Source organism: Heterocephalus glaber, unplaced genomic scaffold (assembly GCF_053883595.1).
Source record: "Heterocephalus glaber isolate CG9 unplaced genomic scaffold, H.glaber_assembly_v1.0 deba00001457, whole genome shotgun sequence".
Lineage (NCBI taxonomy): Eukaryota > Metazoa > Chordata > Mammalia > Rodentia > Bathyergidae > Heterocephalus > Heterocephalus glaber.
The window spans coordinates 22046840-22070177 of record NW_028258305.1 but is presented as its reverse complement, the minus strand read 5'-3'; the positions used below and the strand labels follow the sequence as shown (position 1 = coordinate 22070177).

At 36.2% G+C, this 23338-nt stretch overlaps 1 protein-coding gene across 4 annotated transcripts in view; it reads left to right on the top strand.

Moving 5' to 3' along the window:
- Positions 1 to 23338, top strand: part of Socs5 (suppressor of cytokine signaling 5) — a 67844-nt gene that overhangs the window by 31314 nt on the left and 13192 nt on the right. Inside the window, exons 2-4 of one of the 4 annotated variants that reach the window (XM_004839400.4) lie at positions 10343 to 10408; positions 11271 to 11320; positions 12446 to 12547. The exons of 2 other annotated variants lie outside the window; for them this stretch is intronic. The gene's annotated coding sequence lies outside the window, so the exon portion shown is untranslated. Of the gene's footprint in view, positions 1 to 10342; positions 10409 to 10574; positions 11321 to 12445; positions 12548 to 23338 lie in introns of those variants that run through there. One more of the 4 variants, XM_087216424.1, reaches the window with a different exon arrangement.

Here is a 23338-nt window from a genome sequence, read left to right as displayed (position 1 = left end):
AAGAATAAACAAATTTCCCAAGAAATTAAAGCATGTATAATCAAAGCATGCCCACTAGAATGGAAAGGCAGGTTGGGGAAAGAGCCACATCCAGAAACTGCTCTGAAGGCACTGGAATAGCAATTGTAACCCGTTGGGTTAGACTTCTCTACTGATGAAGGTTATCTGTAAGTCTGATATTTCTTGTCTTGTGACCCTCTAGTCTTAGCTGTAAGAAGACAGAGAGTTTGGTGGTTTTGAAGGACAGTTTTAGCTAAGGAATTTAAAGACTCTTACTGAGCTTTTGTAGATTCCACCATAGCTTTTTAGCCACAATGAACCATAACAGTGGTCAGCTACAGTGGCCAGCTACTAGTGTAGCTGGAAACTGCCAGAAGGGGTTAGTGATTGGAGCCCCTTTTTATATCTAGCTTTTATTACTATGGTATTGTTTTCATAATCTCTTGGTTATACTTTTCTGCTGGGTGTTTTAAGACCAAGTTAAAGTGAGACCTGTGTTAATCAAAGTTAACCTCTTGCTGTTTGTCAAAGTCAGTTAAGCCTCCTCAGGCAGTACTTTGGGAACCAGGTACAGAGCCTCTCAGCTCCTCTGTCAGTGTCAGCTGCCAGGATGGGTCACAATCTTGCTTGACCATGTTGCTTTCTGTCAAAGCATGGAAGACTTTTCCCTCTTTCGTGATGTTCTTTTTTTCACATACTATACATTCATTGATTTCTGCCTTCTGGGATCCAGCAATCTCCTCACTCAAGAGGTTGGGTGATTCACCAAAGTTGTAGGATCCTCTAGAAAAGGTTTCCTCATGTCCTGGGTCCTTGTTGACCTTGAAGAGCCAGGGCCAAAATATCAACTGTCTTCTTAGTCTGATTACCTTTCTAGTTCTGGTCTCCAAACTTCACCCAGAAAAGAAGATCAGTTATATCAGTATTGCAAAGGGAACAGTGAGCTAAATTATTATACTCTTCATCGGAATATCAAGAACTCTGAAATGTAAAGTATTGCCAGAGGACTTTTTCTTAACAATCATGCTTATTTTAGTAGTTGAATCCCTGCAGAATGTTAACAAACAACAATTATATAGTTTTACAGAGAAAATTTGAGATTAAGAGCCACACACAGTATTTCAGCGTGCTAACCATGATATTATCTTTGAAACATATTTTATCTGCAGTTTTTTTTTCTTTTGGTACCGGTGATCAAACTCGGGTCCTTGCACTTGCGCAGCAGGCAGCGAAACCACTGAGCTAAATCCCCAGCCCTGAAACATGTTTAAATGTCTATTTTAGTATAGAATAGCCTTTTTAGTCACCTCCATCCAGTACACAAAGTAGTTCTCACCTAATTTGTTATCCTTCAGTAGGATTGAAGAAACGTGACATTGTCTGGACTGCTCAGTGCCTGAGCATCTCTTAAGTGTAGTGACACATATATAACATACACATCACATAAGCTGTTTTTTTAAAACTATTATTTGACTGGTGGTCTCATGCTGGTTTGATGTGTACCTCTTATCACAAGTAGCTGGAGCACAAGAGAAAGGCAGACATCTGAGTCTAAAAGCAAAATGTTAAGCAGCCTTAGTTTTGCATCTTTGAAAACCTATACACCTGGAAGGCCTGAATACTTTAGTATACTGTGAAATCAGCAATAATGGGTGTCATAGCTTTACAGAAACCTTTATCTCTTAATTTTGTACCAAGAAAATCTGTAAGAAAACCTTAATTTTATTCACAGAGAACTTAACCCTTTGATGATAATCAAATAAACATATTGCAATAACATTTGGCAATGTTCATTGGCACGTGTCTCCCATAAGGCTATGGAAGTTATTGGGGATCCCATTAGTGAATAAAGACTGGAATAAAGTGTTTCCAGGCAGCTGCTCCTTTATTCACTAAGGGGAGGCTTCTGGTGGTTTCCTTAAGCTTAAGAGGCCCCCATTTATTTAACAAATTTTTCAGATGACTTAAGAGAACAAGATCATAATGATTATGATCATAACATTATTCTTGACCAGTGAAAGACTCCCAAGTTATTTTACACAGACAACAATATGCATTCCATTTGTAAAACCATTCTTGACATTATTTTGATCAGTTGGCAACCTGGGTGCAAGCATGTCCTTAACTCTAATGACACTTATCTATAAGCCAACTCAAGTTTCAGACATAAATATTTAAAAATCCAAAAAGGGAATAAGAAAAAATATTGAGCTCAAACAAAACAGCTATGGATGTTGCAGTCAGTTGCAAATTGAACAGACACATCTGTGCACTCAGATGTATTTGGCCAAGTTGAACTACAGTAACCCTTTCCCATTTTTTAAATTTGTGACTGTAAGTAGACTAGTCAGAACTTTTTATAGGTCAGTTAACAGAGATCTCTTGTAATAAGAATTAGAAGGAATAAAAACCTTTTATACCTGTGAAAGCAAAGAGGTTTTTTTTGTTGTTTTTGTTTTTTTGGTACCGGGGATCGAACATGGGTCCTTGCGCTTGCAGGGCAGGCGGTGGAACCACTGAGCTAAATCCCTGGCTAAAGCAAAGAGTTTTTAAGATGAGCCTGAGGCTGATGGTTGTATCTGATTGGGACACCCAGAATGCAGACTTCTCATTATTGCTTTGAAAGCCACAGTTGTTTGATAACCATAGCAGATAACCAAAACTGCTGTTTTGATAGCCACATGTTACTATTCCCTGTAAAGGGACAGACTGTTAAAGGCAATTTTAACTTTTGGGGGGGATGCACAGGCTAGGTTTGGGTGTAGAAAAATATTAAATGGCTCTTTTTTAATATGTGGAGGGTCAGACATTATCTAGTGCTTAAGAATATAGTCTAAAGGAGTGAAAGATTTTGACGTTGAGTCTCCCATCTGAAATACAAGAGAAAGAATTGGCATCTGTTTAATTTTTATTTGATTTCTATATCCTCAAACGTCCCCTGAGGTGACCTGCTCCAGAGCAGATGGCTGCTGTCTGGAGAGTGACCAGAAGATAGATTGAGTCAGACTGTCTATTCTTACCAACTCATGCCCCTACCTTCCCTGGAAGCTCACACTCCTAATTCCAGCATGTGTTTCCAAAAGCACAAGCTACAGTTGAGTCCAGATGTAACACTCATGTTTAAAGAAGGAAGCATTACTAGCAAAATTAAACCAGTAATCGAAGACCTGAACCACCTTTTTCCAGTTCTTTGAGAGAGAGTGAGGATGAGAAAGATCAAAGGGCAAATTGGGAGTGGTTGGAGCACCTCCCAGCCTGAAAAAGAGATCACTTCTAGAGATAAATAGAGACAGGTAATGGAAAAATCCTGCCCTCGGCCCTAGGGTAAGGAAGTCTCCAAGACATTTATGCTGTCTACCTAATTACCTAGGCAGTCTTCCCCAGCAGCAAGACAAAGCTAAGCTTTACTCAAAATCCACCCTAAAATTTCTATGTCTCTATATCTGCCATACACTTAGGAAGCTTACAGATTACAATTTACTCCTATCAGCCAGCACAACTTACTTGTTAATAAAGGCACATTTATCAGGGTTTTTTAAACATGTACATGAAAGAAGAGAAAGACTGACTAACCCCCCCCCCTTTTTTTTCTACTTCTAGTTAGCATATGTAAGGCACAAGTATAAATTGCTCCTGTGATAGCTGTTCTCCTCTGCTAAAGGCAAACAGTTTTTGTAAGCTGTCTCAGCTTGACCTCCTGGAGGAAGGTCTACTTTTGTTTAGAAAAGGTGGTCTTGTGAGCCAGGAAGTTCCAAAACTAATTCCCAGGGAGTTGGAATGAAAAGAAAAAACCTGAGGGGTTCTCTCTTAACTTACATCTTTGTCCTAGCCAAACTTTCTCACAGATTCTAGAAGATTATTGTTTTCACCTATTTCTGGCCCTGTACATGTATCAAGACATATCTGAAGAGAGGGTCTATCTTACCAGCAAAGAGAGGGAGAGGGAGAGGGAGAGGGAGGGAGGGAGAGAGAGAGAGAGATCCAAACCTGTAGCTCAACTCTTAATGGAGGTTTAAAAGAGGGCTGTAACAGTGTTGTCTCAGGTCACTCTGGGATAGAAGATACCAAGAGATAACTGAGTTTTACTTCTCACTGAGGAGTGCACGTGGGGATGATAGATAAGTGGAGATTTTTCTGCTGGTTACCCAGTCAGGCTGTCAGGACCCAGCTTCCACTGAGGAACCTTTGGGTTTCTGCCAGAGTGTCACCATGGCCATGACCCCTCAGTTGTCCTCTCAGGTTTCACTGGTTCCACACAACCAGAGATTTTTTTCTGGTAAGGAATCCAGCTGCCTGTCTAGCCAGCATTCCCACTGGCTTCAGTTGAGGATTAACCAGAAGGTGCTGGGGAAACTTGTCCTCTGCTTTAACAGTGGCAGCTGCTCTAAGAGTGTTTAACTAGCTTGCAGAGTAACCACAGTTTGTTAGAGTTTTATAAGGGACAGATAAAAGCGTGAGCTGTCTAAAAACCCAAATAAAGTCATTACATAGCATTTTACAAGTTTACAGTAACAGTTTCAAAGTGTGCAACTTATTAGTGAAAATACTTCCCTCCCCATCACACATAAATGATGAGAATCAGACCTAAGAGGGGACAAAGTGAGCCAAGAGGTTGGGGAGTCTCCCTTAAACTAAATGTGTTTCTTAGTGGTTGGATATGAGGGAAAGGTTGTGATAGTTCAGGATTCCTCCCTCACTAACATACCTCTAAAAAGGAAAGTACAAGGTGACAGGAAAAGATCAGAAATGAGATCAGAAAAAGGAAGTCTTTTCTTCTCATGCTCACAGTGAGTTATTGAGGCAGCTTGCCCATGAGTCATCACCCTCAGCCTGGAAAGGTGACAGTAGGGTATCTTAAGAGCTAATAGTGCTTCCTCACCAGTGGAAATTCAGACCAGAAAGGAAACTGAGGCAGAATAGACTTGAGATTTCCTCTGGATTGTAGAGGGGCAATTGGGCCAGACTGTCCCAATGAAACCTGTCTTTAAGAATGGCTGCCAACCTACTGTCTTTTACTGGCAGTTGGGGCCCTGTGATTTATCAGTAGGTATGTATATAAACTAGATTTCACAAAAAGACCCATTTTACGACATTTCATAAATTCACATTTAGATAGTATCAAAGCCCAGTAAGGGATGCCCTAACATAACAGCCACAATAGTCAAACAAGTCAAACAGGACAACCAACAAAACACCAATAAATTCAGATTACTAGTTGCTGAATTTAAGTCCACATACAGAACAGAAATACAAGACCTTACCTGCAAAAGAAAAATTTCCCATCAAAGAAACATCATAAGCTTCCTGTGTTCTCAACTTAAATTTACCATCGTTTTTAAAAAGTGCATAAGAAAGACAAATGACCATTTCTGATTACCAAAACAAAGTCACGATCTAGAATCCATGAAACAAAAGCAATCTCATACCTCCCTCCCTCCAGTTATCTCAGTAGGACCTCCAAGAACTGATGTAGGGGCAATGTAACTACCAAGCTGCTAGATGTCATATACGCCAAGTTCATGTTAACTCAAAGTTAAAGAATGAATTATAAGGAACAACAGAGGTTAAAAGTAGAAAAATTTATTGGGGAATAGGAATAGGGAATAAGAATGGGGAATGGGGATAGCTCCTGAGAGACAGGAGGGATCCCAAATGGGTTGCCAGTGAGCCCACTTCTCTGAGGAAGTTTTATAGAGCAAAGTCATGAGGGAGGGGTGGGTACAACATGGGTCAAATTATAATCAACCAATACAATTACAAGTATAGCCACTTGGCTAATACTGATCCAGTAGTAGCAAGGGCATATGGATGACATCCGCAACCTTGGTCTTGGTCCATAATAAAGACTATAGTCCTAGTCTTGTCTTTAGTCTTAGTAGTCTTAGTCTTAGTCTTGGTGGGAGAAGATGCTCCCACCCTTAATGAGATGATGGTTTATTTATATGGGAAATCTCAAAAGAGTGGTACCAATAATCTCAAGCTTCCTTAAGGAAGTATGTAAATTTGGCCATTGTGACTCTTAATCTTCAGATGTGCCTCCAGCCAGTTTTTGGTATGTTCTCATCTTCTGCACTGACTTCTTCAAGGGCCTAGCCCTGACTGCCTGTAATATTTCTACTTAGCTGTCTGTAGTAATTCTACCATTCTATTTTTTGTCTCTGTGAATATAACTAATCTAAGATTCTTATATAAGGGAAATCATACAATATCGGTCCTTTTGTGAGCATATTACATTTAGCATGATGTCTTCAAGGTTTATCCATGTTTTAGCATGTCTTAGAATTTTGTGCCTTTTTAAGGATGAATAAATTTTCATTTTATATGTACCATATTTTGTTTATACATTTATATCTCAATAGACACTTGAGTTGCTGTCTTTCTCTCTCCCCCCTTTTTTTTTTTTTGGTAAAGTTTTTATTTTCTACAAATGTTAACATAGGAATGGTGTCTTAATCTGTTGTAATTTCACTATCACTGCACCCAAACACAAACCACATACTTACATGCTTTTAAAACAAGAAACTTAAGAAAAGTGTAAATAAGAAAAGCAGTCACCTATATAAGAATTTATTATTCTAGGAAGTAATCTGCCATGTCTCCCAATCACAGTTTCTGAAAGTAATAAACTAAAATATAAAATCAAAGTTATGATGAACATAGTCCTACTGTCAAATCTGGATAGAGGTACAAGAATGGATTGAGAAGGAAATATAATGGCACCTCACAAGGAAAGCCTAGATTTTAAGAGTCTTGATTATATGGTGAAAGCACAGGAAAGTACAATCTGTGGATTCTCATTCTTTTGAAATAATGCGTAGAGGTTCTTACCATGACTGAATAGTGAGAAGAGGTACAGCTCCAGATTAATGATTTTGTTCTTACAAAATTTCTCTACTATTGAAGAAAAAAAATTCTCATTCTGGTAGAGTAAGAAAAATAACTCCGTTCATACCACCTGACTTCCTTTGATATTAGAGGAAGTTTCGTGATAGTAGTTATTGGATATTTTATTACAAATAATTTACCCAGTGCCTAAAAAATTCTGGCTTAGGGCCTGTATCCCAGGAGTCACATAGACTAAATGTCAAATTCTATTACTAAAATTGTCTAGTCAAACTTTCAAATAATTAAGCAGATTATATATTCAGAGGTTTAAATAGACTGTCTTAGACACTTTCCCATTGAAGCTAATTGTTTAGTGAGTTTGGCAAAGTGGTAAGTCATACTTTACAAGCCAACTCACAGACCATCTACTAACATTGTGTAACAGTTTGAGTCAAGACCAAAGCACCAAAACAGAATAGAGTATCTTGGTTCGGATAGATACCTTTTGTGTGTCTGTGTGTGTGTGTGTGTGTGTGTGTGTGTGTGTGTGTTTTAATGTGGATGTACTATAAATGTCTATTTTCCTAGGTGCTTTAGGTTATAACAAGCAACATAAGACTGTTCTTTGTCTTTTGAATCTTGTAGTACAGTTGTAGGGATAAAATTGATATGCCTGAAATGATTTGAAAGGAGAATAAATTATAGTGTTGACTGTGTAAGCCCTGTTGGAGGAATCAGCAGGGAGCCATTAGAATTTGATGTAGATGTTAAAAATAGAATTGAATGGTGGAGGGCAAAGTAGAGGAAGCTCTCAGGGTAACAAGAATTAAGTCTGGTTAAAGTGGGGCCTAATTATAGATGGTAGTGAGTGAACTGATATCAGGTACAAGATGTTGTAAGTGTTGAATGTTCCTAAAGGAAATGAGTGGCAGAGTTAGGAGTCTGGGAAGACAGCAGGAGAGACTAAGTGTTATAGAAATCAAGGAAGGTAGCAAAAGAAACAAAGTTATTAGAAGTGAAAGTGAAGAGAATATGTACAGTTAAGATATTTTGGAGAAAAACCTGTTGACTGAGGTATCATTAAATTAGAGGGTGTTAAGTGGAGGAAGAGTAAAATGCTATTAAGTATCTTCTAAAATTCAGAACTGTGGTAATGACATCCCAGTTTGGAAAGAAATATTAGTTAATTTTAGAGGCAGTGAATTTGATGTGCAGTACCCAATAGCCAAATTGAGATAGACTTTGAGGTTTAGTGGACTGAAAAGTGTGTGGTAAGTATGGACTAGAGGAATGTTTACCCTACACATCCATCTGTACTCAAAGAGGTATGAATTGGTTCTAGAAAATACCTGTTTAGACTATAGATCTTGCCGGCTGTGGCGGCACACACCTGTAATCCCAGTACTCAGGAAGCTGAGGCAGGAAGATCGCAGCGAGTTTGAGGCCAATTTGTTTGAACTCACTACATAGTGAGCTCAGGGCCAACCTGAATTACACAGCAAGACCCTACCTTAAAAAAAAAAAACCAGACAAATAAAAAAGTATAGCTCTTTTCCAAAAGAGAAGGAGACCAAGAGATGCAGGGAGGTGAAAGTGAAGAGAGGAGAAAGGGATGAGAAAAGAATAAAAATGTGTTATGTATTTATATCAACTTCCCACAATTTGCCACAATGAATATAATCCTTATGTACTGCTAACATACTAATAAAAATTGTTTTTTAAAAAACTGTAAGGGTGAGAACGTATATTCTCACAGCTTCTGTGTATATGTAAAAACTCTTGAAAGCAAGTAAAAAAATTTTCCCACTAGCTGCGTTTTAACTGAAAGAACTAGGTTAGTTTAACTACTAAATGAAATTTACAGATTGCATCCAGAAAATAGGTGTTTCTCTGTACAGTTATATAAGGGTGGAGAATATAAATTGCTTTAATGAAGAACAACATCTTAGAGTAGTTATTGCAGCAGAATAATATGTAAAGGAGAATTATATTCTTTAAAAAATTGAAAGTTACTGAATTAACTGTTTGAGTTGTAGTTTGATTTTACATTTGAATTAATGTACTAGCTTATAATGGGGTGTTTCATGTTTTCCTTTAGCGAAACATTTAGTTGGCTCTCCTGTGCCAAATATTTGTTGCTTTCTCTCAGAATGGCTCTTTATTTAGATAGGAAAATATATATAACCATATGTTGTGAAGTAGAAAACACTTGGCAATATAATCTTTTCATTATTATTGAAATAGAAATTGTGCTAAGGTGTACTATCCTAGAGTGGTGATATAGGTAATAGAAATAATAGTCTAATGGAGGGATGAACCATTGTTTGGATTTCATCAGGATGCCTGGTTGTTAGTAGCACTTTGCTGTTGCCTGCAGTAAATATTGCTCTCTGTTTTCTTTGCTGTCTCTCCTCTATGCTGCTTTTTTTTAACCTTCTTCCACTTTGCTGGTACTGCTGATTGAACCCAGGGCCTTCACACTAAGCTACATCCTGGTCCTTTTTTACTTTTTATTTTTGAGACAAGGTCTTAGTTGCCTAGGCTGCCCTGAAACTTGCCTAACTTCCTGGCTCAGCCTTCTGAATTTCTTGGGCTATAGGAATGTTTCACTGGTACACACTTTAAATTTATTTTCCCCTTTAACTTTAAGATGTAATAAGAATACAAGATAAAAGATACAGTTTGAGTAGTTATAAAGCATATTTGGTACCCAGATTAAGAAATAGAACATTGGGAATATACCAAGAAGCCTGATGTATATCCCTTTCTCAGTTGAACCCCATTTTTAACCATTTTCATACTTGGGTAAAAATCTTTTTTTCTCCTTTCTCTGTAAAGTTTTACCTCTTCTTTGTGCATCCTTGAATGATATTACTTCTGTACATATGTATGCACACATAGGTGTGTGTCATTATTTTCGTGTATATTCTTCTCCCATTGTACATGTACTGTTTCATTGTATGAACATGCCACAATACATGTATTTTTTTCTATTTTATAACATTGAAAACTCCAGTTATGACAATTTTTTTTGGAGCACACGGGAACCAGTATCTCAAGAGTTTATACTTAGAAGTGGAATTGCTAGGTCATGGGAAATTCGTATCTTCAATTTCACTCAGTAATACCAAACTATTTTTCAAAGCAGTTATAATACTAATTTATATTCATCCCAGCAAGATATGAACATTCTTCCTATTCTATATTCTTGCTATCACATGGTATTGACAAACTTAGGTACTTATTTGGAGCAGAATAGTATCTCCTTATGGCTTTATTAAGGAGGATGAACCTGTTTTCATACTTTGATTTCTTCTTTGGAAATATCCATTAAAATCTTATCCATTTTTTCATTTTGTTCTTTTCTTACGATTTTTATAGGATAACATATTTTCTGTATACTAGTCATTAGTTTCTTAGCAATTATATTTATTGAAAATATTATTTCAAGTTGGTATTTTTGATGAACAGAAGTTCTTAATTTTAATGTAATGTGACTTTCTCCTTTCCTTTACAGATTATGCTACAAAAATTTATAGATCTCTTCTTAGATTTGTCCTACATGCTTCATATCATAGATGTGGTAAATGGTATCATTTTTACATTTCATTTTGTTTGTTGCTAACCTAACAGTAGAATAGATCTTTTGTGTATTGATTTGTATTTACCATACTTTTCAAATTCTTATAATTTATTTGTAGACCATTTTGGATTTTTAAAACAGATAATTATATCTAGGTACAGTGATAGTTTCTTTTTTTCCTTCTTTTCAAACCTATAGGGATAGAGCTAATGAATGCCTTTTGTTTCTTATTCTGTTGGTGAGGACCTTCATCACAGGGTAGAATAGAAGTAATTATAATGGGCATTCTTGTTTTTGGTTTTTGGTTTTGGTTTTGGTTTTGTTTTGTGTTTTTGTACCGGGGATTGAACTCAGGACTTTGCGTTTGTGAGGCAGGTGGCAGCACCACTGAGCTAAATCCCTGGCCTCTGAGCATCCTTGTTTTTGTTGGTTTTTTTTTCATTTTAATTATTTTATTGGTACATTTTAGGTACACAGTACCATTTACATTTATCATTGGGTGCTTGTACCTGTACATGATGTATCTTGGTTCTTATTTTTTTCCCCCATTACCTGTGAGCATCCTTGTTTTAAGGAATGCTTATATCTCAGTGCTTTGTCAGTATCTCAGTGTTTCATCAAGGGTAAGGTGAGCAGTTGTTTGGAAACTATTGGATTGAGTAAAGTTTATTATTCAGTCCTACTTTGGTAAAAGTTTTCATCACAAAGGGATACTGAGTCTTCTGAAGTGCTTTTTCCACAGAGAGATTACATATTTTTATTCTTTATCAGTATGATAAATTAATTAATTTTCTAATGTTAATCCAACCTTACATTTATAGGCTGTATCTAATTTGATCTTTTTCTTTTTTTTTTTTGGTAGCGGGGATTGAACTCAGGTCCTTGCGCCTTGCAAGGCAAGCGGCGGAACCAGTAAGCTAAATCCCCGGCCCTAATTTGATCTTTTTTATATATTGTTAGATTCATCTTGGTAATGTTATATCACTGAATAATTTCAGCACTGTTCTAGTCATGTCCAAGAGGGTACTTGCTGAGGGAGTAGAGAGGCAACTGTGCTCTGTGTTATTAACATGTTTACAATGGGGCCATAATTCATAATCTCACTGCCAGACGGCTTGAACCACCAGTGGTACATGTGTGGCTGTCCCCTCACACGGTTTTTATTAATAATTTTTAGTAAAAAGACTGGTGAGGGCCGGGGATTTAGCTCAGTGGTTCTGCCGCCTGCCTCACAAGTGCAAGGGCCCGAGTTCAAGCCCCGGTACCAAAAAATAAAAAAATTTTAAATAAAATAAAAAGACTGGTGAAAGTGATTAGATCATTTTTTACCACCGGTGGTATAAGCTAGTGGGAATGTGAAAATGGCCTCACCTGACTTGGCCATGAATGGTTGGAGTGTGGGTACCCAAATTAAAGACACCAGTCATAAGTCAGCTGTTGGCCAACCACGTGGATAAGCACAGAAAAAAGTTTTGTGCAAATAGGAATGAGCTTAACCAATTGGGTTCCCATAGGCTTTATAATTGGCTGAAGATCTGTAGCTCTTTTAATTTCCCATTGAGACATACTCAGGGTAGTCAGGGTGGAATGGTGGTTCCTCTTAAGTATACATTTGATCATGTGTGTCAGAAAATGCACAAAAACAGTTAAACGGTGGCAGTTAAACAGTGAAAGCATAATTTGAAAAGAGAAAAACAGAAGATTAGCCAAGAATTAGTGAAAGGTATAAGAAAGTAGCACTTCTGAGTTGGAAAATAGAATACAGATCTTGGAAGCACAGACACCAGCTGGTGGCTGGAGGCAAATTAGATGCCAAAAGCTGATACTGAGGGAGTTACTGAATCCTTGTAAAGACCAGAGTTCCAGAATGAGGGTCCACTGGCTCCTGTGGCCACTCCGTTGGGCAGCCCTAGCTCTAGACCAGGTTCTCAGGTCCCATATCCTTGAGGCCCAGGCCCACTTGTGTTACCAGTGTTGTTTTTGGATTTCTGTGAGAATTCCTATTTCCATTATCATCAAATTCATCTTTATTATCAGGGTCCTCTCCCACCATGCACACCTGTGTTTATCTGCCCTGAGTAATCAGAATCCTGCCAGCAGAAGAGACTGATAATTGGGAGTTGTATTCATAAGTGACTGGTAAGATACATAAAGAGTTGGAGTCATACCAGAATGCTGCTGTTTAGATTAACAAGTCAAAAGCATTTTTACCACAATGGAATATCCACCATTCCTACCACAGCTTCCTCTTCCTCTTCTTTTTATATACTTGTACGCTGGAAATTGTCACCTTTTAACCTGGGTTATACTGGTTAATAGTATATCGTATCACATAATCTATTTCTGCTGGTTAGCCTATAAATAGTCTCTCTATATACAAAGGAATGCACATTGCCTATTATTGGCTCTCTTTTGGAAAGGGTATTTCCTACTTGCCAATCCAGTGTTACTTACTGCTAATCCTCAGTACTATTTGAGAGTCTGCCTGACGTTAGTGGAAACCTCTGAAATTGTTCTATTGAATTCTTCTGTCTCTGAACTCCTCATTTCTTTGTTTTTCTCTTACCTCACTGTTGCTCTACCTTTCCTTTTTAAATTTTTTTTAAAATACTTCATTATTTTTTATTCTGCACCTTATAGTAATTTAGGGTTTATAATACCAAATTAGATTGGTCTTTACTTAAAGATCTACTTCCTTCTTAAATAGAATTTTTTCCAAGTAGAAAATTAATAATATTGAATCTGTTTTGGAAAATACAGTGAAGAAAAAAGAAAATGACAATAATGAAAAACTACCCAGAGATAACCACAGTGGTATTCCCTATCCATAATCTTTTAAAAAATGTGTGTGTTGAAGTGAATTTACATGTATTATTTTATAACTTTTTCATTTAATATCATGAACATTTCCAAGATAGTAAATACTGCAGAAACATGACTTTTAATGTCTATTATTCCAGCCTATGAAAGTACCTCAATTTATATAACCAGACCTCTTTTAACTGAATACAGTTGTTGCCAATTTTTGCTAATACAACATGCTGTGGTGAATATCTGTTGTTTATAAATCTGTGTCCTTCCTATTCACTTTCTTGGAATAAATTTCTAATTGTCAAACCTTGAGTTAAAAAAGTATTTAGTTCTAAACCACTGATACATATATACTTGAAATGTCGTGTGGATTTATGTTCTTTTGCTAATGTGTATCATTACACATTAGTCAGTGCTCACTAGAGAGACAATTTAATGTAAGATATACAAATACATAAGGATTTACAAGATAGGCCTACAGTGGCAACCCACCATTGTAGTCAGGTGTGGAAGAGTGCACACTGGAGATCCAAAGGATCCATTTGAAGGCCTGGAGCTCACTGTAGTGTCTCATGTGAGTCCATGTCAGGAGGCTGAAGGGTCTGTGCAGGAAACCAAAATATGATGTCCAAGGTGAAGGTGAAGACTGGAGCTCCTCCAAAGAAACAAAGGCGAGCCTTCCTTCTTTATTTCTGCTTTGTTTTTGTTTTTCATTTCTCTTTTATTCCATTCAGGCAACAAGCCTACTGGCAGATGCCACTTACACTCAGAATGGGTCCTTCTGTCTTCAGTAAATCTCTTTAGCCACACCCAGAACTATACTGACTCACTTTAGTTGGATGTTTCTTACTCAAGTTGACACAACTTCTACAGTATGTGAAAATACTAGTTTCCAGATATCCATGCTCATTAAAATGAAAAAAAATCAAATTTTCCAACTTGATAAGTGAAAAAATATTGTATCACATATTAAGTGTCTAATAAATTCCAGGAGTGACCTTTTTCCATGTATTAGCCAAGTATACATCTAATTTGTGATTTTTTTTTTCCTGAACATGTCCATTGTTATTTTCTATTGAGGTCTGTGTTACCTTTTCTTATAAATTAAATATTTAACATTTTGTTCAGTGTTTAACCCAGTGTCATTTACCTTTTAATTTTTTTCATAGCATATGTTTTGACATGTAGAAGCCTTAAATTTTATGTCTTTTTGACCATTTCTTTTTTATTCATTTCTAACACATTTTCCTTAAATAGGCCTTTCCATCTTTTCTTGGATAAATCATGTGATTTCTTGTATTCACTACTTTTTTTTAATGGTGAGTTTTTTTTTATCCTTTGAAATTCTCACCCATTCCACTTACTGAAACATTTGAGGTTGCTCGGTTTCTGACTCAGAAATATAGCTGTTTAGATTCAGAAAACTTGACTGTTAACTTTATTTCTACCTATTGCAGAAAGGAAAAATAAATAAGATGATTAGCTGACCTATCTTGGACAACTTGGACATTTAGTATGATGATAATTAAGAGTTGTTAAGGCACTGGGAAAGAGAATCTCTGAGTGTATCAGAAATGTAAACTATGGCCTTCCATTTGGCTTTTCTGTTGGTTATAGTAGAAAAAAAGGAACACAATGAGATATTTTTCTCATTTTCTGTTTTAAAGGAAACAAATTAGTTTCGGTTGTTGATACTTTTGAGGGGAAAAACTTAGAACCAAAGCCAAGGAGAATTGGTGTGTGTGTGTATCATGGAGGCATAATGTCTTTGATACTGTTTTTATAGAACATGGAATGATATAAGACCATGTATTTATAAACTCTTAAAGTTGAAGGCATACTATTAAGTTGTAATTCTGGTAAAACATTTCTGTAGGGAGCCAAAATAATGCAAACTACATCTGTGTCTTTGGTGACATAATTTCATAATTATATTATATAGGACATGGAAAATCTTTATGGATGGTTAGATATTCCTTAAACTCACTCTTTGAAGATAATAGTAGGGTAATAATCAGGAGTTTTCAACTGATTTTTTAAGATACATTTGTGGCTTCTAGTTAGTACTTGGAAAACAGCAGTTATAAAGTGGTTTATCCACATTAGATCTCAGTGTTTAGAAAGTTTGGCATTTTATTTGGATAATTAGAAGGTATGTTATTATTTAACAAGATGAAGAATTATCCCATGTAAGTGGGTTTCCAAGATTACGTGCAAACAGTAGCAGGTGATTTTTTTTAACCTAGTACACCTTAGTCAGTTGCAATGTGAACTGTTAAAGTGAATAGTAAATCTAACCTCATTTCAGATCTGGCCAAATGTATATGAATTTTTTGAATTTTCATGAAGCACTACTTCTTCATTATCAAATAATACCTGAGGATTAATTAAACTGCTCACCTCATCTTTGAAACTGTTTTACATGTTTTTCTTTTCCTATAAAAGAATTCCTATTTTATGCAGTGTTTATGTGAAATAACTATACCTTAAACTGTGTAAGAAATTTGCTGTATGGGGAGACAGGAAGGGGAAAGTTTGCATTGAAAGAATAGTATTTCTTCTATTCGGTATTTTTGCAGCTGACAACAAACTTACAACAACTTAAAATCAAACATTAAATTTGAACCTGATCAAAAAACTTGGCTACCAGCTGAGTATGGTGGTGCAAAGCTGTAATCCCAGTACTCTGGGAGGCTGAGGCAAGAGGATTACAAGATTGAGCCCAACCTGGGCAATTTAGTGATTTATCAAGTAAGACCCTGTCTCAGAATTTTTAAAAGGCTGAGGGAAGTAGCTCAGTGTAAAGACCCTGGGATCAATCTCCAGTACTGCAAAAACAAAACAAAACTACCACATGAGTAGATAGAAAAAGAGTATGAAGCTATTTAAATAACTCAATATGTTGTATGTTAGAATTTTAATTGGAAAGTAGAATGATTGGAATTCACTGTTTTGCTGTGTTATATCTTAAGTAGTTTGAGTCTATTTGTGGAATCTTGTGCTTATTTTTGAAATTCCCATCTAAAATAACTCATAGATCTTTGGGGTTAGCTAATTCAGTTGCTTGTAGAGGAAGGACTGTCTGGACTGGCTAAGACAGAGCATTACTTATTCTCTTTAACATCTCCCATGAAAGACTCCTCACAAATCTTTTGAGTTGTTTATTTACATTTTTAACCATTTGAATATTAATTTTTGAGAGTTTCTTTGTTTTAGTCTTCAGAAGAGCAGCCAGTCAGATTTCTCTTAAAGAAAAACCCTTTATATACATAAAACAACCATTTGGTCATATTTATTTTCCAGATAGTATAATTTCTATTATCTTCATGTTTCTAAATTATAATTCTGGTGGCCAGGGATTTAGCTCAGTGGTTCTGCCGCCTGCCCCACAAGTGACCCAAGTTCGATCCCCAGTACCAAAAAATAAATAAATTATAATTCTGTTAACTATTGTCTTCTTTTGTGTTCAGTTCTTAAAATGTGGAAGAAGTAGAGTTCTTTTTTTTTTTTTGATGCTTGAAATCCTTGGATAGCTATTATAGAAAGGTTCTGGAATGGAGCTGGAGTAGAAGGTAGACCATGCAGGCAGCTGTTACAGTCAGTCCATGCAAGTGACTCTGAAGGCTGACTCTGGGGCGGGGAGGGGGCCATGGTGGTAGAAGCGGAGGGACGGACCTGTGTGGCTGTGGAGCAGAAAGTGGTGACTCTGGGATAGCTAGCACAGTTTCCTCCTGCCCTTTGAATCTCATCCTTTCAGATCGTTAAGACTCTTGCTAAAGGAATCATTTGAAAGAACTATTCTATCAAACTTTCTCCTTATATTTTCAGGTCATATTCTTTATTGTATTCTTTTAATTTCAGTTTCCACATTTGCTGTTGGTATAAAGTGAAGTAATTTTTGTGTTTTGATCTCATAGCTAGTGACCCTGCTGAACTGATAATATTACTCAGTTCAGGAGATTGGGGTTTCATTTGTTTAAGAATTCTTTGGCTTTTCTATGTAGGCAGCCGTATCACTTGAAAATAATAGTTTTATTGCTTCTTTTCAATTTGTATGCCTCTATTTCCTTTTCTTGCCTTGTTGAGCTGGTAGTTGCACCTGCTTTGACCTCTTGATGTGGCCACCAGTGATTGATTAGAAGTCAGAGGTGTTAGATAAGCTGCTTCTGGCCCGGAACATTTGTCTGGATTGATGTTTTCCTTGTGCAAAGATTGTTAGTTACCAATTCAAAGTCTTTAAAAGTTATGAGCTCTTTTTTTAAATTCTTGAGTCACTTTTGGTAATTTATGTTTTTCTAAAAATCTAGCCTTTTTTTAGTTTTTAAATTTAATGCCTTACAGTTGTTCACAATAGTCTTTTATCCTTTAAATCTTTATGTCCCCATGAGATCCCTTTTTTACATCTTAAAGTGCAAATCTGTATAGTAGGTTATTATATTCCCTAAGGTTTCTTTGGTCTTCACTTGCTCAAGTCAGTGTATTGTACATAGCACTTCTCTATAGCCATTCTCTAGCCCCTTCTAATTTTTAGTTTCCTAGCTGCTGTACAGTTTGTAGCCAGAGAATAAATTAGCTTGAATTAAGGGTCAGTTAAAAGTAAATAAGCCTAGAGCAGGGGCTTTAAGTATTCTCAGGTGAGAGCTTGAACTTTATCATAGTATTTTCTACATGTGGTACTCAGTGCATGTTAAAATGAATACAGTATTTCTAAAACTCTTCAGTTTACTTGTTTCTCAGCATTTGATAGGTGAGGTTTTATTTTAGTTCTGTTAGCAAACTAAATGCTTTTTCTTGTCCTATTTTAAAATAAAGATGTATGTTACACAGTAGTGAAGTAGATGTATGTTACATCATACGTTACGTAGTAGTGAAACAAAACTAAGGTGTACTACTTGAAGTTTCTTACAATTTTGGCCAATGTGTTTTTATTTTCATTCATTTTCTTAAATGGTTTAAAGGTATCTTTATTTGCTTTTACTTCTCCCAGTATCATTCTCTGATCTCTTTCCAAAGAGTAGGCTAATTATGAGATGTTTAACTTTTTTTTTCATTATGGATATAGAGAAATTAGGTCAAAAAAGGGAAATTGTCCTGATAGCTTTTTTTTTCTTTTTCTTTCATGGATTTATTACAAGCTGTCAGAGTATTTAAAGCTTGTTCATTTTCTTCAGGCCTAAAATTTGGCCAAAAGATAGTAGTATCCTGAAGTTTGTAAATGGAAGATAAATGTATTCTAAGAATTTTTTGATAAAAAGAGGAACATGTTACCAAAACTTTTATTCCTTAGGGTCTTTGGTTTCTTGTGATACCTTATTTAAACTGCTCAGGTCGTAAAATGGTTATCCTTCCTAGAGAAGAAAATAGTACAGATTACATTTTCTTACTGAATTCTTTGTAAATTAGCAGCAGGGCCAGAACGAGTTCACTGTTTAGCCATTAACTTAATCTTCTGGAATTAAGTTGTCCACTAAGTTCCTCAGCTGAGTTGTTTTGCTTTGTTGGATTGTTCCTTTTGTTCTAAATGCCTTTCTGTATGAAGGGAGATCTGTGGGGGGCTTTGATGCCCTGTACTCTGGAAAGCTTGGCCTGTAGAGGCACTGCTGCAGTACTAATCACATACAGTTACAGTGCTTAGGAAAGTTTGGTTTGCCTCCCTGGAGGTGGCAGATAAAGGTAAGACTTAACTCACCAACAGTCTTCCCTAGACATAAAACCACCTTGCTTTTTGCTATTGTCACTAACATCTACCATCTCCTGCCTTAGGTTGGTTGTATAATAGAAGATACCATTTTTGAGCCCCCATTATATACTCAGCTGTATTTGCCTTGTATCATGTTATCCTTGTAAGAGAGGTAGGTGGTAATTGTTTCTATTTTTAGATGGAAAGATTCAGGCTTAGATGTCATACAGCTAGCTAGTGCGTGCTTAAATTTGATTTTTAGGTCCTGCTAAATCCAAAAGCAGAATAATTCTGGTCAGTAAGAAACAATTCAGTAAATAATATATTTGTTGATTATTTCATAAGGTAGTTTATCCATAGAAAATGAAGGATAACTTATTAGGATTTTATGCTTTTCTATTAGATAATATTATAGAGTAAAATTTACATCGTGGCAGTGTTTTATAAACTACATTTTGAAGCAAAAAAAAAAAAAATGACAGTGTTCCAGGACCTAGCTCAGTACTGTACTGGCTAGCTAACCTTAGTTTATGTTGTAGATGAGCTGTAGTTTCAGTTGCTAAGAAAACACTGACATCTCTGTAGTATATCCTAGGAAATAATCGAGGTTTAATCTAGAGGTTTAAATGATTGACAGAACTTTCGGTCTGGCAGGTACTGTATGTATATAAAAAGATACATTTGTGGTTTAACCCAGAAGAACTGAAAGGGAGAGTTATTTTTGAAAAGAAAAAAGCTAGCTGAGTGTGGTGGCGTGCACATTTGTTGTCTCAGCACTCTAGAGGGCTGAGGCAAGAGGATCACAAGTTTGAGCCCAGCCTGGGCTGAGCCTTGGTGACTTAGCAAGACCCTGTCTCAAAATTTAAATAATAAAAAGGTTGTGGGTGTAGCTCAGCAAGAAGGCCCAGGGTCCAATCCCAGAACCAAAAAGAAAGCTGAATACTAGGTAATACTGGTAACATTTTTAAAGCCTCTAACTTTTGAGTGTTTGCTCTGAGCCAGCTTATACTCTTTCTAATCTGCATGAGGTAACTGTTATTCTTATACCATGAGGCAAATTTGGATTCAGAAATGTGACGAATATAGTCTGAAAATCTGAAATGGTGACGTTGGATTTTGTCATTCCCCTCTGCCCCCCACTGTGTCATTCCTTCATGCCTTTGCCCTTTGCGATATGCTGCCCTGAGCAAAGCACAGACACCATGTCCTTCCATGGCATTAGGACCTAAGAATAGAATTTGAGCCTGGCCTCTAGTGCCCATAACCCAGTACTGAAAGTTAGAATTGTGTGACCAAAAACTTGTGAAAATGCAAAATTAAGTACTTATTTTCTATTAGAAAAATAGCCCTTACATTGTCTTTTGGGGGACATTATTATGGAGTTTATGTACCACTGAAGCTCTTTCTTTTTGCTTCTTTTTTTTTTTTTTTTTTTTTTTTTGGTAAATAGACCATTATACTGCATTTTCCTTAATGTACAGAGAGAAAAATAAGAACTCCTTAAACTCATCTTTGAAATTAGGTGAGTGGTTAAAACTGGTATTCTAGAAAAGCAGTAAAACCTAGTCATAGTTACCATACCAAAACCTTTCTGGGTAGTATATGCCTTTTACTTTGGAGTCGTCAGAATATTTTTGTGTTATAATTAAAATGGACAGTTTTCTTTAGAGTGTGCATGTGCTACCTTTGTCATTATTAACATTAGAGATTATGGTGGAAATGTAATCTGAGACAAATTATATCTTTTTTATGTTTATTAATTGAAAAGGTATGAAATGAGTATTCTTTGAAGTCTTAAACAAGTTATTTAATAATAATACTTAGATTTAAAGTTGCTAATAACAATTCTAAAATTCAAGAAGAGCCGGAAAACCTGGATAGACTAGTAATGGAAGAAATAGAAGTCCAGATTCTTACTAATTGTTCGCGTCTCAGTTTCTACATCTATAAAATATATACTATTACTCATAAGGTTGTTGGAAGAAGTAAACTGTGGATATCCATACCTGGCACATAGTTAGCTCCTAGTAATATAAATCTCACCACAGCCATCCCCATCATCATTATTGTTCTCTTTTGTTAAGATTAAACTTTCTAGAGATTTGTCTCTTTCATAGCTTACTCCAAAGACTCTTGTATTTGTCATTTTGGTTTTTTTTTAAATTTTATTTACTTACTTTTATCTATTTTGAGACAGAGTCTCACTGTGTACTTTAGGCTAGCCTTGAACACACTGTATAGCCCAGGCTAGCCTTGAATTCACAGCAATCTTCCTGCTTCAGCCTGCCCAGTGCTGGGATTACAAGTGTGCGCCACTACACCCTTTCCATATTTATCATTTTTAAAAATATAACTGCTAGAATTTTGTCTTTTATTAGTCAGTCTTAGTTATTTTCCTCAGTTACAAAATACCCAACACCCAAATTTAAAGGGGAAAAGGTTTATTAAAGCTAAAATAAACCTTAGCTTACAATTTATAAAAGCTTTAGTCTATAGTGAGCTGGCTCCAAAGCAGGGTGGAATGGCAGAGGGGCATCACAGAGGAGAAACAGCTTATGACCTGGCAGGCAGAAAGCATTGAAGTTGTAAGCCTCCTTTTCTCTTTTATTCCATTCAGGCTACAAGTCTTTTGGATGGTGCCACCCACACCCAAGGTGGGCCTTCCCATTATCCACCCAGGAAGGATGCTAAACCAATCAGTGGACTAATTATAGTGATCACACACCCTTAATCCATATTTACAAACTCATGATCCAGCCACCTCTGAAAAGCCCCACCTATGAATGCATCAGGCTTTAGGGTGACATCTAGATACAAGCCTAACATTACGTAGTCTGATCCCATCTCTGACAAAACTAACTTTAAAAAAAAGAAAAGTCCACTGTACTAAAAAATAAGAAAGTTGGTAGACACAGACATGGAGTTTTTTTTTTTTTAAGTAGAGGAGAAGATTATATACAGCTTTTTTTGCATAAAAGAGACTCTGAAAAGATGAAATTCACCAAATATCAGTGATTTTCTCTGGGGTGATGGGATTTCAAGTGAGGGTTAGATTGTTTTGGATGTATATAGTGTTTTAATTCTTCTATCATGTGTGTTTCCTTTTTTGCAAGGAATAGTTTCAAGTTTCTCCCTTTATGCTCTGGTGACCATCTAAATACCTTTATCTTCATTCACACACTTAAGACCATCTAAGAGGATGGTTCCCCAGGCTGTTCCATAGAGTGTATGTTAGTTTTGGTAAATGTAACATCAAGGGTTTTATGCTCTACCTGGGTCGAGAGTTGGCAAACTGTGGCCCAGCATGTGTTTTTGTACAGCCCATGAACTAAGAATGGATTTTATATTTTTAAGTAGTTTAAAAAGTAGTATTTTTTCCAGATCATTTTATTAGTATATATTTGCAGTACATGTTTACATTCCTTGTGCAGAGTTGGTGCATGTGTATAATGCATCTTAATTCCTTATTTCATCTCCTTTGTCTTTTCTCCCTCCCCCCATATCTCTCTCTTTTTTTTTTTTGGTACTGGGGATCAAACTCGGGACCTTGTGCTTGCGAGGCAGGTGGTAGAACCACTGAGCTAAATCCTTGGGCCCCTCCCCCCATATCTCTTGATATTCTCCTCTCTCTCTCTATCTCTCTCTCTCTCTCTCTCTCTCTCTGGTACATGTTTGGAGTATAAAATCACAGTTTTTGTGTGGCGTTGGTACATATGCATAACACATCTTAATTCCTTTTTTAAAAATTAATTTTATTGGTACATTTTAGACATACATAATGATAATATTCACTGTATGAAATTTAATTCCTTTTTAAATTTCCTTTTCCTTCCCCCTCCATCTGTTGATCCCCTTGCCCTTTAAGGAAGATCTAGCTCCCTACTTCGTATTACCTTTTATTTTGCTCTTTATTTATACTTTGAATTTCTCATATAAGAGAAACCATACAATATTTAAGCTTGTCTAATTTATCACACTTAACATTATGGTCTCAGGGTATATCCATTTTCCTACAAATGACTCAAGATTTTCTTTAAGGCAGAGTAGTACTCCTATGTATAAATACATCGTTTTCTTTATCCATTCATCTGTTGATGGACATATAGGGTGCTTCCAAGATTTTGCTATTATGAATTGTGCTGCTATAAACATAGCATGGAGAATATTATCAGATTATACATCCATAAACATGCATACATCCCTGTAATATGTCTTTAACTATATGTGCATTTGCTTGGTTAAAGGATAAATTTATTAATAATGGATGTATTCTGTTCTGATTGTTGAGGATACAACAGTCTTCATCTGTATCTGATACAGCTTGGACCAGTTGTCTATGAAGTCTAATAAAGCAAGAAACCATAAAAAGGGATACATAACTGTATGTTGTCAGTCCTTTGGATAATAAGCCAAGGCTTTTCCTTCATGAAGAATTCTAC